We start from the raw sequence: 13,998 nt of genomic DNA on the forward strand, positions 1-13,998 counted from the left end.
TTGATGTCTAAAACCTCTTGTTCTTAATGCTATAGTTCTTCTGAAGAATAATCCAAACTACTGGTGGGAAAACCTAGAACTGATATCTAAGCTGCTAGACCTGAAGAAAAATTGATGCTTGGCAAAGCACATAACGTTTCTCAGGTAGACCAATACAGGGTAGGGCAAAATCTTAACTTAGACATCCTACCCTGCCAGGAGCCATCATAATACCTCAAAATGCAATATTTAATTCATCACCTTGCATAATACTGGACCCATAATGCATAATAAGGGACCTAAATATTTTAGAATTTTTTTCCTAAATTAATATATTATTCATCATCACTGGCAGTATGAAGGTTCATTGGAAGAGATGTTAGAGATGTGAAGGGAAAACGTCATATCTTTTCTGTAGCAGTGAGCTGCATTCATATCTTGCTGTTCCCCAACTGAAATAATCTTCACCAAAAACCTGAGTTTAAGTCTTGAAATTTCACTGAGAAAGAACACATTCTACATGTAATTTCTAGAGAAAAATGAGTAAGCTAGTTTCAAATATTCTGAAAATAAATGAGAAGTTAACCTCATATGCCACATCTGAGCAGTTCCTGTGTTATTCCAGTTGAGATAATTGACAAAACAAGTATTTGCAATGGGAGACTGCAGCATGACAGGAATTCATGTGAATGCATTATAATAGTCAAGTGATTAATCACTTTTCAATTCTAGTAAAACAAAGTCCATTTTCCAACATTGTCTGAACTGAGCTTGCTGTAGTCAATGGGTGTTCAACTCCTTTGCATGAGACAATTGAGTTCACCACCCTGGATAATGAAGACCTACTGTTTTTTAGACTATAACTCAGCAGGTGATTGAATATTATCCACTTCACAGAAAAATACAAGTAAAATGAGCTCTCCAGCTGTAAATAATTTGGTCCAAAAAGAGAAAGCAAATGTATTTCTCAGGTAACAATCTCAGCTCTGCTGCATGGTGCACTGATTTTCCCTGGCCAGTTCTGGATTTCTTATCATCAGCCACCCCAGAAAGGGAATGTTAGTGAGGGGTTTTGTGGAAAGTCTCATTACTTAACTGAGCGTAGAAATTCATGTGAAGAGTTCGATGCAGAATATGGCCTAATTGTATTTTCTTCTCCCCAGCACAGTGGGAAGAAAGGGAATACTGGAATAATCTTCTTTGTCATCTAGAAATAGCTCTTCCTTTTTTCCTTCTCCCACATCCCAAAGTTAATCCATATGGTTTGACAGCCCTGCTAAATGCTCTCACTGGGTTTACCAGACTTTAGTTTATATTTATAATGCAAAATGAAGGGTTTAGATTATGTTTTGTTTTTAGGATATCCATAATATTAAAAAGGCCTCATAATCAACTAATAACAAAATTAATCAACAAATCCCTTTATCCAGAGCCAGATGTCACCATGACATATTTCTTTCCCCTCCATGTTGTTTTGATTGACACAGATTTTTTGATTTGGGTTAGAATTGCATTTGGGCCTTCCATGGCATGTAGTCAAACGAGCTCATTTTTAATGTTAATTTCCTGAAAATAATTGCAAACCAATCCATACTTTTAATCTGTGTCAGGTGCTTGCCAATGGCCTTTTTTTGTTGTTGCTGCCATTGACACACAAGATGATACAGGAAAATGTCTGGTACCTGTGGCTCTCTGCCCAGCCCTGGCTTTGTGAAATAACTGGTTTCACTTAGCCAGGGTGTTTACAGTCAATTACTGTGATGCCCCTCACTGTCTGCCACCATTTCCTGAGGCAGATCTTTGGCATTTTTCAGTCTGCACATGTAAGCCCACCCACCCCGATCAGTGAACTGCAGCAAATTTGTCCGTTCATGAAAATACCATGTCTTTCTAATATGTAAAATACATTGATATTTATGCCATTATTTTTTCCTCTGCCATGCAGGTTATTCTCATGTTACACTGGCTCAGAAGGTCTGTAGGAAAAACTAATGGGTTTTATGAAATCAATACAGTTTCTTTGAAAAAGGCCTTCTTCAGGTCTGAAGCAGAAGTGTTCATGCAAAGTAATTTTCAAATATAGCCACAAGAATTTATCCTTTACAAGTGACACATAATTTTTAACCCCTCTACAACCAATGAGATCCCTAGAAAAAATATGGGCATTCTTCTCATGAAGAATCAGGATATAAATTAGAGTAAGTCTGCATAGAAAATGCTGTGTATGTGTCTCTACACAGACATCCCAACCAAAGGTAATAATTCCGGGTTAGAAAACAGAATTTGCTTTTCCATAATACACTGACAACTTTTCTGCAGAAATCTTGAGTCTCCACACCACTGAGTAGAGCAAATGTGCCCCATAGAGTTCAATATAGCCTCCTCCTGGCTTAAGAATTGGTGAATGTTTAAATGCTTTCCTGGGGTATTTAAAACACCCCACCTGTTAGAAGCATATCACAATAATTCTAGAGACTGGAAGAGTCACTGTTAAGAAACATTTTTAAAGCACTTTTAAAACACTCTACCTCTTTGTTAGAAATTTTTAAATCATTGCTGTCAGCCCATTTCTCAAAAGTGAGGGAGTGAAAATGCTCTTGCTTAGCATCTTTCTTCTCTTTTTCTGGCCCACCTCCAGTCCCATCTCCCCAGGACTTCTTACTCATTGTTAATAGGCAGCTGCAAGTCCTTTAAAACACCTGGTTTCATACCAAGTGAGTGCAAGCTCTACAGCAGTCATAACCTCCCATTTTTGTTCCTAAGGACATGCAATTTTTTAAACAGTTTGAATATATTTGATCTTTTCAGTTTTTAGAGGGCCATCAGGAAGACTGATTGTTCCTAGCTAATTGCAGAGGAAGAAAAAGAAGGTGGCTGTTCGTAATAAAAAAATACTCTTACGTGTAGATGGAATTTAGTCATGATAATTCACGCAGTTTGGTGTCTGATTTCGCAAATTTGATCCTGTACCAAGAGACTGTACAAACTGAGTCAACTTGACTACGTTGGCACAGTCTTGGTTTTCAGTGGCGTCTTCAGAGGCTGCTCAAAACACAGGCTTCTCAAACACAGTTCACAACACTGCTCTCAGAGCATTTTGGTTCAGGCTTTTCTCAGAGTGCAAATCACCTCTGTTGAAGACAACTTTTGAGAGTACAGCCCATGCTGTGGGGATGTTCAGACCAAAAGCCAGCTGGAAGCTGCAGAGTGGACACTGGTGGTACCAGGATCACAGCTTTCCCCTCACAGCACACAGCCTGATGTGCCCTCTCCACTTGCTGTGCTGGCACAAGGGACACTCTCTGGGCGGGGTTGGCACATTCCTTTGGGGAAGGGATAGACACAGCTTTTTACTGCAAGCCAACAGGATGGTCTAAATCAGAGCAGAAGGTTTCTTTGCCATACTTTCAGGCCTGACATCCAGAGAAGAAGGGTGGAAAGGGCTGATAAGGATGAAGTGGCTGCCTCTCTTCTCCCACCTGCATACCACCAGGTGAAGCAGCTTCTCTGACCAGGTGAAGTTAAGTTTAAAGACAAGAAATTCTAGGCAGCAAAACCCCTTGAGCCACTTGCTTTGTGCATATCACAGACTTGCCTCCCTTCCTGCTCCCCAGGGCTCAGAGATGTCCACATCTTCTGGAACTGGCTCCTGAGCTGAAACAGAAGGGGTGCTGGTGTGTATTTAATGTGTAAATATTACTGTGTAATAGTGACAGGAGAATTGCAAGTAACCTATGAGGTGAGGTGAAGTTACTATCTAACAAGAGTTATTTCGTTCCTGTATGAATAGAGAGAGCCATGGGAAAGGTGGACAAGGATTACACCATAAATCCTGATGACCTGCAGCAAGCACACACTCATGAGGCAATGACTGACCCACCTGCAAAACCAGCCAGGAAGACACAGCCTTTTCTCTGAGACTGGAGCCTGGAATTTAAAAAAATAGAGCCGAGAGCTTCCAATGGGAACTTTTCCTAAAATGTCATGGAAAAAATGATTTCACTTAATGGTACCAACACCTCGTCAGCCCAATTGCAGCACTTAGTGCTTAAGGATTTAAGCACTAAGCTTAGCCTACTCAGGAGCCTTCTGTAGCAGTGCTGTAAATGCAGCCTTGCTATCTATCAGGCACATCTAAATTGCACTCTAAGGATAAAAAAAGTAAGAGAGAGGAAAATGAGGAAAATGGATTTGTAAAAACACATATATATTTGTAAAAGTATTTGCAAAAATACCTATTATCTATGCAATTTCTTTTGCCACTTGGAGATCCTGAAAATTGGATATTGCTTTTTTTTTTTTTTTTTTTTTTTTTTTTTTTTTTTTTTTTTTGTCTTTTTTGTTTTTAGGCTCCTTTGTAGCATAAGAATTTTCCTTAAGCACAGAATGTAATTGTCCACCAGACTATGTCATTGTCAAGCTGTTAAAAGGTATAGCTCTACCTAAGCAAGGCCTTGAGGTAGATTTTCTTTTGCACTGGCCTTCTTGGAAGATTTTATAATGATTTTATTTTAAAGGAACTCTGAGCACAGGAGAGGAGAGGAGAGGAGAGGAGAGGAGAGGAGAGGAGAGGAGAGGAGAGGAGAGGAGAGGAGAGGAGAGGAGAGGAGAGGAGAGGAGAGGAGAGGAGAGGAGAGGAGAGGAGAGGAGAGGAGAGGAGAGGAGAGGAGAGGAGAGGAGAGGAGAGGAGAGGAGAGGAGAGGAGAGGAGAGGAGAGGAGAGAGGCTGGCAAACCTCTCTGCAGCTTTGAGCTAGCAAATGTGTTTGTGATCTGCAGATGTTTGTCCTCTATCTCTTGAAGCATCTTAATGATACAGCTCACTGAGTCCTGCTACTTGCCCCTGAATTTTCCTCTCATGCTTCCCCTCAGCTTATTTTCACCTCATTTAATAACTATTAAGATAATGCTGCTGTTAGAAGCCAGTAGGGGCCCATTGCTGCTTTCCTACATCCACTCTCTACCCTGATACACTCACCTGTCTGTGTAAATTGAGCTAGTTAAGAGAAGGCATTTTCTAGGACACAAAGATTTTAATAGCCAGTTTTGTGACCACTGTAAATCAGCCTCACTCTGCATTATGCAGTTCCTCTAGAAGTTACTGGCTTAGCTCAGGTGAGGAAGTGTTGGGTAGGTAGCAAAACCTCAAGGCAATTATTCTTTATTTCCTTTTTCCTTTCCTTAAGAATCTCCAGAGCTCTCATCCACCTGGGCACAGACCTACCACAAAAAGATAAGCCTGTCCAGCTGTGCTTAAGTTTCTTCAGTGCTACAGACACATCTCTGACTCACAGCAGTGGCTTTTCTCATACTTGTCAAGCAGCCTTGACCCTTGAGGCTGTGCTGGGCCATGATGACAGTTTCACATAACCCTGATAACGAATGCCTTTTGGAGCACGGGTTATTTAAACAGAACACTTGACAAATGCACATGGTTCATTTTTAAACATGATTAGTCAGTACAGCCACAGCAAAACCCACATTAAGGTGTTTCTTTTGCCTTTAATTCCTGCTTTAGTGAACCAAAAGATCTCGCATGAAGAAAAAAAATAAAAAAGGAAACATCCTTGTTAACTGCAGTAGGTTCTGCTCTTTTGGGCAGTGATGGTACAAGTTACTGTGACTGGGATGGGTGTTAAATGGTTGTCACAGACAGGTGATGTTGTTGTACAAGCAAGTGATCCAGCATCACATTCCAGAGCCAACTGTTCTACATTAGCAAGGAAGATGGGCCAAGTTCATCCACTCTGCAACTCATGGCCTTTTTGTCTCCAGATTTTCCATTTATTTTTTTATATCTGCCAAGAGGATAGTTTAGAGAACATTACATTGTCATAACATTGTATTCCACTGGCAATATTCCTTAATTGTAGTAATAATACATAATCAGCCATATACGTATGAATCAATATATTACCCGTACAGCTTCAGCATGACTTCTGTTACACTCAACACCAGTGATGCTTGGATGCCTCATTTCCTGAGTTTCTGGACATGAATTTCTTTCTCTTAAATGCTTGGGGTGTATGTTATTTTAATAATAGGAGCCAATGAGGTTTCTGTCAGAAACGTGGAGTTTTATTGTGAAATCTCTAATTTTTCTATGAGATTTTCAGAGGGCTGAAGAGCCTGGCATTGCAGTGCGTTAATGGGCTGGCAAAGGGTGAGCTCTTGGGACGCTCACCAACACACAGGGGTTTAGGGACACCTAAAACTACCACTCTCACTGTCTCTAGCTGCATGTGCAGAGTCAGCTGAAGATTTCACTGTGACTTCTTTTCCTGAAGGCATTTAGATGTGTGGAAGTAGGCATTGCTCCCTAAGCAGAGGGGAGCAACTTTTGAGAGGGAAGGAAAGACTCAGAGTCAAAAAAATGTGGGGTTTTCATAAAACCATTTTTCTGCAGTAGTGGTTAGGCAGCAATTAAAAACCAAGTGAGGGAGCTTCTCAGATGTCCTCGGGGCATGGCAGCTTCAGTCAGTCCCATCTACTGACAGAAGCGTGTGTGATTTAATGCAGTGTTCCACACCACACCATCCATTTATTGTCCCCCACCCACATTAGACCTAGAGGAGCTAAACCACATGCCAGAGTCCCACCCACCAGAGTTACAGACTCGCCTCCAAATCCACTCTGAGCCAGCTGAAAAATGCCAGTGGGGTCAACGAAGGGTAAAAAGGGTACAAATAAAAACATGCTGTGATACACACTAGTTCTAGAACACTAGGTAACACTGGTACAGGAGGAAACAAAAATCAAACAATAATTTTTGTCTGTTTCTGCAAAAGCTTTGAATGACATCTGCTGAATGACAGTGCAACTCGATTTGCAAATTCGTATTTTTAATTGCTACAAATGGCAAGCAGAATAAATGGCTGGCTTTTTGCTGTGTTTTGCAAAGGTGAAATGTGGGCCTGTGGAAGGGGGTGACATTGGTGAATGGACTAACTTTGAAATTATAAAGAAAAATGAACAGGGGAGGAAAAGAGAGGAAATTGGAAGAAATGGAGCAAGAAGATTATTTTGTGTAAATTAAATTTAAATAAAAAAGGATGACACTGGCTCTAATCTTGACATGCTGAAGTATTTTAAGGCCAACAGTAATAAGAGTATTATACATAATGTGACTACCCCACGACTATCAGGTCCACCTTTTTCTTTTCTAATAATGAGGATGCTGATGTGCATTTGTCAAGAAGATAAATAAACACCCTTTTATTGACCAAAAATGGCAGCCTTAATCACTTAACATCTTCAGAATTGACTGGCATCAAGGTGAGGAACTGCAAAATCTGTCCAAAAAGTGCAAGAAAAAGCCTCAGAAATATTATGGTCTTTCTATGCTCCTTAAATAGCTGGGCAGAGCTGAGGGTTGTTTTCCAAGCCTTGTTATTTCCAGATTGCTGGGGAAGTTCATTCCTTCTACTCCAGTCTAATCAAGCCCAGCAAAACTTGCAGGGAAGCTCCATCTGAACAGTGATAGCCATAAAAGAAAACTGTAAGCCATCTCTGCCTGCAGATTTTCCATGGATGCTGGCACAAATGTGGTAGACAGGTTCCTCCCAAGGGCCAGCAGACACCTCAGAAAGGGAAGAAAGAATATGGGAATATTCAATCACATGCATAAAATCTGGCAATGTTGCAGTGAAGGGCAGGTGCAAGGCAAGACAGGTAGTAGCTACAGAAGCAATTGGTTTGTAAAATGGAAAACAGGCAAAATCTTACCTCTAGTCTGCTGCAAGCTAGAACAATGGGCTTCAGGGAAGATACAGTAAGATATTATTAACTTTCTGTAATAAGAGAATAGCAGTGAAAGGATGATTTGTGACTCTAAGGAAAACTGTACAGCTTACTGTCACAGGATGTTGAACTCAATGGTATACATTTGTTCAAAAATATTTAGGCTTGTTCAGTCACATTCAGTTATTAAATATGACAGTTTGGACATAACTGCCTTGCCAGAGAGTGCTTGAACATTGTCTGATGTTCATTGTCAGATGTGAGTCATTTCATACTGGCCCTTTTCCCTACACACATTTCCTGTGAATTGTCCAATAGGTAAGAGCAGAGATTGGATGCTGGACTAGATGAAGCTCTAGTCTGACCTCCTATGGCATCTCTCCTGCTCTTAGGAAGACAAGTCCAGGCTAAAGGTATAAAATAGCTGCATAGCAGCCTATATTCATTGCAGTAAATAACATGCCAATCATGTACCCAGATGCTGAGAAGTAGGTGCCCTTCAGCTGTCCTGTAGTCTGAGCAGAGAAAATCAGTCAGCCAGAAGACTACAGAGGTGCATCCTTAGACAAAGAGATCCTTATTGCAGAGTTATTAGTTGTTCCCTTGTCTGCCCTTGAGGGAGCACACATATAGCCCATTGCTGCTACATATGTGAGTCTCCAGCCTCTCAAAGCCTTCCCTGCATGTTCAGTGTCCTGAAGCATAAACAGCCCTGAACAACTTCAATCAGGCAACTCACAGCCCATAAGATGAAGAGCAAGGTTTTCTAAGTCCAGGGCTTAAAGTTGCAGTCTAGCTCAAAGAAGTACTTACTTGCACTGTACAATCCCTAACATATCTTCCTATAGGGGTAGTACTGACTTTTGGCTAGAACATACTATGACTGTTACACTCACAATTGAATTTTCCTATTCCAGGGAGGCAGTTGTACATATAAACAAATACTTCCTGCATACTACCCAGAAGGAAGAGAAGTATTTTCATATGATAAACTTGTTTCCAGACAAGAGCAGATATTTGACTGAAAATTAAATGGAAACAGCGACTTCCACTAGGGGTTAAACTTTAGAGAGAGAGGGGTCCTTTCAATCCTTTCCTGTCTAGGGAGCCCTGTGTATTTTCCAGTGGATGCCTGTGTGGATGGATTGAATCTAAGTCTGCTGGCCATCTGCTCACTGCAGTCCTCGGAGAGCAGATCCATGCTCACAGGTTTTGGAATCACTACCAGCAGCATCCTCAGCACCTGCCTGGCATACAGGGAGATGCATTCCCCGGCAGCAGGAATGCTGAGCACCAGGGCTGGCCCACGAGGTTACTGTCTGCTCTTCCTGCAAGTTTCTACTTCTGTAGAAAAAAATGGGTGCATTGGTTTTTAACAAGCCTCAGACTGTGATTTGTGGAATTGCTTTTTGGAGCCTATGTCAACATTCAGCACTGTTGCCGCTCTGGGCACAGAGAAGCCCTTTGGCTGAACACTGTGCCAGGCTTTGCAGAAAAACACATATTCTTGTGGCCCCTGTAACTGCTGGAGGCACTCTCCTTCACTGGTTAAAGGTGAAAGTCTGGAAGTAGGAGAAGCAGATGATGGACGCAGACATTCAAAGGAGAGGGGAAAGAAGCAGGAAAGAGGACTGGAAGCTGGAGTGAGATACTATTGCCCTCTGTCGATCAATCCTGTAACTGAGCTCAAGAGAGGCAGAAAAATAGCGAAAAGGAACGGATGAAGCTGGTAAAACCAACAGGGACACCCTGCCTATGAGTAAACTTCAGCTGCAAATCAGGAAAATATTCTTGAGAAAAGTAAAGCTGGGTAACAGGCTTTAAAAGGAAGAGCAGGGACAACATTTACTGCAGTTAGGATGAGATTTATTGCATTCTGTAGAGCTTATGGCGGTAGCCAGTAGTTACAGCTGACAATTTTTTTACCTATGCACAAGACCTTTCACAAACCCCTGTGTTGTTACAAAACAGATGAATCCACTAGGCTGAGCCTGAGTACAACCAAAGGGTTACAAATGAACAGAGCAGAAGCTTTCATCAAAAACGTTGTCAGGAAACTATCTGCTGCTGCGAGATGAATTCTTTGATGGTATGTAATATTTTGGATATAAGGGAGAGTTTCAAGGTGTCTGAGGGGAATCCAGAACATGGCAAAATTTCCAAAATGAGATGCAGTCTTACCAGCAAGTGTCTGCTCTGTCCCTGAAACCCTGATGCTGAAAAATGCTTGAGGAAAACAGGATAAATGTAATGGGTTGGTGGCATAGGTGTTACTTTTGTTTATTAGAATATGAAAAGAATTGAATATTTTTTTGTCTGTTATGACTATTTATGTGCATGGGTGGAAACAAGCAGCTTCTTGAACTTTCTGGTTAGGCTGTTACTGCTCAAACCCAGCCACAGTTTTAGCAAACTGAACACACAGGGTCGACAAAGCAGCAAGCAGACAGGTAAAAAAGGGGTCAGTGTACGGCTACAGCTAAAATTAAAAAAGCACAACACAAGATGTCAAAACTTGCCTGAGGTGCAGCCAGAGTGAGACTGCAGGCAAGGATCTGGGACTCAAGGACAGACCTGCCACCCAGCTGGAAGGTGAAAGTCCTGAGGCTGCTGTCACCAAATTCATATGGAGTTGGTTGCACAGGTCTGGGCTGTAGGAGAACAACAAACATAAAAGTGACAGGGCTGACAAATGAGCACTCTGGACCTTGTGGAGACTGAAACGCTCATACTTGTAGTCGTAATTAACGGAAAGAGACTGATCCCCAAATTGTCTGACCTACTCAATAATTCTTACTCATATTCAGTGCTGCATGTCGGGGTGGTCCCTGTCCCCATCTAAATGCTGTCCTTTCTCTCAGAAGCCCAGATCCACCAGCTGCACTGAACTGAACGGAGAATTGCTGGCTGGCCATACCGTTTTCATTTCTGCTTTCACTTCCTGTAGCTTCCTCATGCAAACAGCAACAGGAAGGCATCATGATGGGTTACAGCTTCAAGCTGTCCCATGTGAATTCATCATTTTCTTTTTTATTTCAGTTTATAATTTTTGTTATGTACATGTACTGCACTCGCATGTTTTCAAACATTCCCCCTTTCTCCTCCATGCTTCCAGGCAGCCTTTCCCCTTCCCTCCTCATTCTAGCAACTCTCTTGAGCTACAGACTCATTCAGAAATAATACACTCATTCAGAGCACTGTCATCATTCAAGGAACACTTCAGAAACAATTTTTAGAAGCTTATTTCATGAGACAAAAAGTCAAGAAGTGAGCTACTTATCCATGATTACTTCAGTAATTACTCATTCTAGTACAATTTGAGTGAGGTGCTGGGAGATTAGCAAAGGCCAACAACTATACTCAAAGAGTTAAAAATAATCCAAGCATCAAATGTACTGTAGGTTTTTTAAGTCCCATCACAGTATAGGATCGGGGCAACTTTTAAGAGGGAGGTTTAACTTTGTGGTTAAAACACCAGGAAGTAGCAAAATCTTCATTTCTCTGGCCACATCTACACCATCTCTTGGTAGTGGCCACTTGTGAAATGCAGAAAGTGTGTGAGGGAGTCTGAGGAGGCTGGTCAGCTGTGCTGAAGACACACATGGCTCAGCTTCCATCCTCATCAAGCAGGAGCAGCCCTTCCTACACTTCTCCTGCCTTGCTCTGTTTGCAGAAATATACCTGGGATGTGCCTTGAACAAATGGACTCCCTGGTAAATGTCTTACTGGGAAATGCAGAAGTAAATAGCAGCAGGCATCTACCTCCATGCAGCAGGAAATGCTGTGCAAGTCTTCAGGAGGGGCTTCCTGCTGAAGGATCTCTTGTGACATAGGTTTGGTGCTTCCTCGTGAGCCCTGGGGCTGAGAGGAAACAAGCAGGTTCCTCAGCAGCTTTCGGGGCTTGAGGCAATCCCTGGCAGTTGAATAGGACATGGAAGCAGAGAATGGCCCTAGGGAGCAGGGAATCTCCTTCTGCCAGGCAGGTGAGCTGCCCACCCTGTCCAGGGAGCTGCATCCCTGGCTGGGCAGCTTCTGGGCACTGGTTCATAAGTCACAGTGCCTCACAGCCCTGCCAGCCCTGCCAGGGCTGCCCAGGGCTCTGCCCCACCATCATCTCTCCTCCATCATCTCTGCCTCTGCTACCAACACCACGTGGATTTGGGGATTATGGAACTGTGAAGCTTACTTGCCTCCTTAGGATAGATGATAAAAATGTGCAGAAAAAAACATTCACTTGCTACAGCAGGTGCTGGGTGGGGCCCAATTATTGCTGCTGGCAGAGTCTCCCCAGGCCCCTTGTCCTCTCAGCCATCCAAAAGTAAGGCTGCTGTTTCCTTTACCTTTTCTCTTTCCTTTCCATTTGGGTTCTCCTTCCATTAAAGAGTGGGTAGGGGTGCATGAAAAATTAAAATGTGTTATTACTTACTCCCCTTCTGAACCACTTGCTTCCCCGAGGGTTATCTGCTTCTTACTCTACCTAGTGACAAGGGTGCATTGTGCCTGGCTTTCATTAATCTCCATCGCACACAAACCTTGCTGCTCAGGAAAGTTATCAAAATTAAAATACCAGACTTTTGTCTGAAACCGTTTCCTTAGCCATTATCATGCCAAGGATTATGAGAGTTGAAAGAAAGGGGGAGATTGGTGAGGGGTGGGACAGGGAGGGACAGGAATTTTTTCACAAAAAGAGGGAAGAGAAAGTTTTTTAATTGGAAAGTATGGTGATAAAATCATAAAATTAAAGAAGTGAAAGAGCTCAAGGTCAGTGCAGTAGCTGAAGATACTTTAAACACATTTTCTATCTTGGTTTCTTATTAATTCTACCCAGTTTGTGTGTGTCTTTTTGCTTTGCCATTCCATTCTCCATAACTTTCAGAGGAGTAGTAGCTTCTGAGTAATTAATTTCTTCTCTTTTCATAAAATAGCCACTGGCAGAGATATAGGACCAGGCTCAAGCAACTGCATCGTTTCTCTACCCACTTTCAATGCTCGTAGATCTAACTGTGAAATCGTGCACAGCACCATCCCATGTTTTATCACCAGTTCCACTGTGGAAGGAAAGCTGCAAGGGAGAGTGGGGCTCGTTTTATAACAATTGAGATTAGTTCTAACTAAAGGAGCCACTAAGTGCTGAAGGGCAACAACTGTCTTGTTGAAAAAAATGACTCAAGCAACAGAAACACATCCACTGGAAAGTCATACAGTCATAGAATGGTTTGGGTTGGAAAGGACCTTAAAGATCATTCAGTTCCAACCCCCCTGCAATAGGCAGGGACACTTCCACTAGACCAGGCTGCTCAGAGCCCCATCCAACCTAGCCTTGTCTGTTGGTTTTATTCCTTCTGCAGCTCACAGAGACCATGAACAGCTCTGAAGAACTGAGCTTGGCAACGGAGAACATTCATAGGGGTGAATGGCTCTGGGAAAATGAAATCTCCTCCTCCACAGACCATGTTTGGTCTGTGTTTTTGCTCACAGACAGATGAACACCGAAGAACAGATGTGCTGGAGTGGAACCTGGAGAGGGCTGGAGGGAGGCACTGGGCTTGCTGGGCACCGCCCCTGCTGCCCTGCTCCCCTCCTGGTGACACCGGGAGCTGGGTCCCCAGGCTCCTGCCAGTGCGTGCCAAAGTGGTCAGGCTCGGAACAGTGCAGGGGAAAGGCCAAAAGTAACCAAAGAAAGCACATGTGTGACAGATTATTAATAATTTAATCTGGTGACAGTGATTCACATATGTGACATCACTTTTGGGTGCATTAGGATGCTGAGCATCCTTTGGGGGATATTAGGAGTTAGATGACCCAGAGAAATCAAAGTTCTTAATGCATAATTTATTTTACAGGGGATAAAGGAGACTAGAGTACTCCACAAAATTCTTATCATATCCCATTTCTTTAGAGTCTCCCTCAAAAGGGCATTCTAGCAGACACATTATATTCTTATATATAAATATCAACTTTCCACACAGAACATTTTTTTCTGTGAGTAAAATCCAAATTCATTATACCTTTAATTAAAAGCTCAGTCTTTTTTAATTATTAGAACTCACTGAAGCAGGAGTCCACAAATAACAAGTCAGTCAAAAAAGAGAAACACAAAAAGTGAAACAGACCACTGAGCTTCATTCAGCAACTGGAAAACAGCTTGAATCTTCATGCTCAAAGAATCCCTCTGAAGTTCAGTCCTGCAAAAATCAGACTTTCTCTCCTAACCCCTACACCAGTAGCATGTCCTGCAAGAGTATCTCTCTTTGCAGATTAAATTTGTTGGTGATACCACC

Source organism: Sturnus vulgaris, chromosome 2 (assembly GCF_052056855.1).
Source record: "Sturnus vulgaris isolate bStuVul1 chromosome 2, bStuVul1.hap1, whole genome shotgun sequence".
NCBI lineage: Eukaryota > Metazoa > Chordata > Aves > Passeriformes > Sturnidae > Sturnus > Sturnus vulgaris.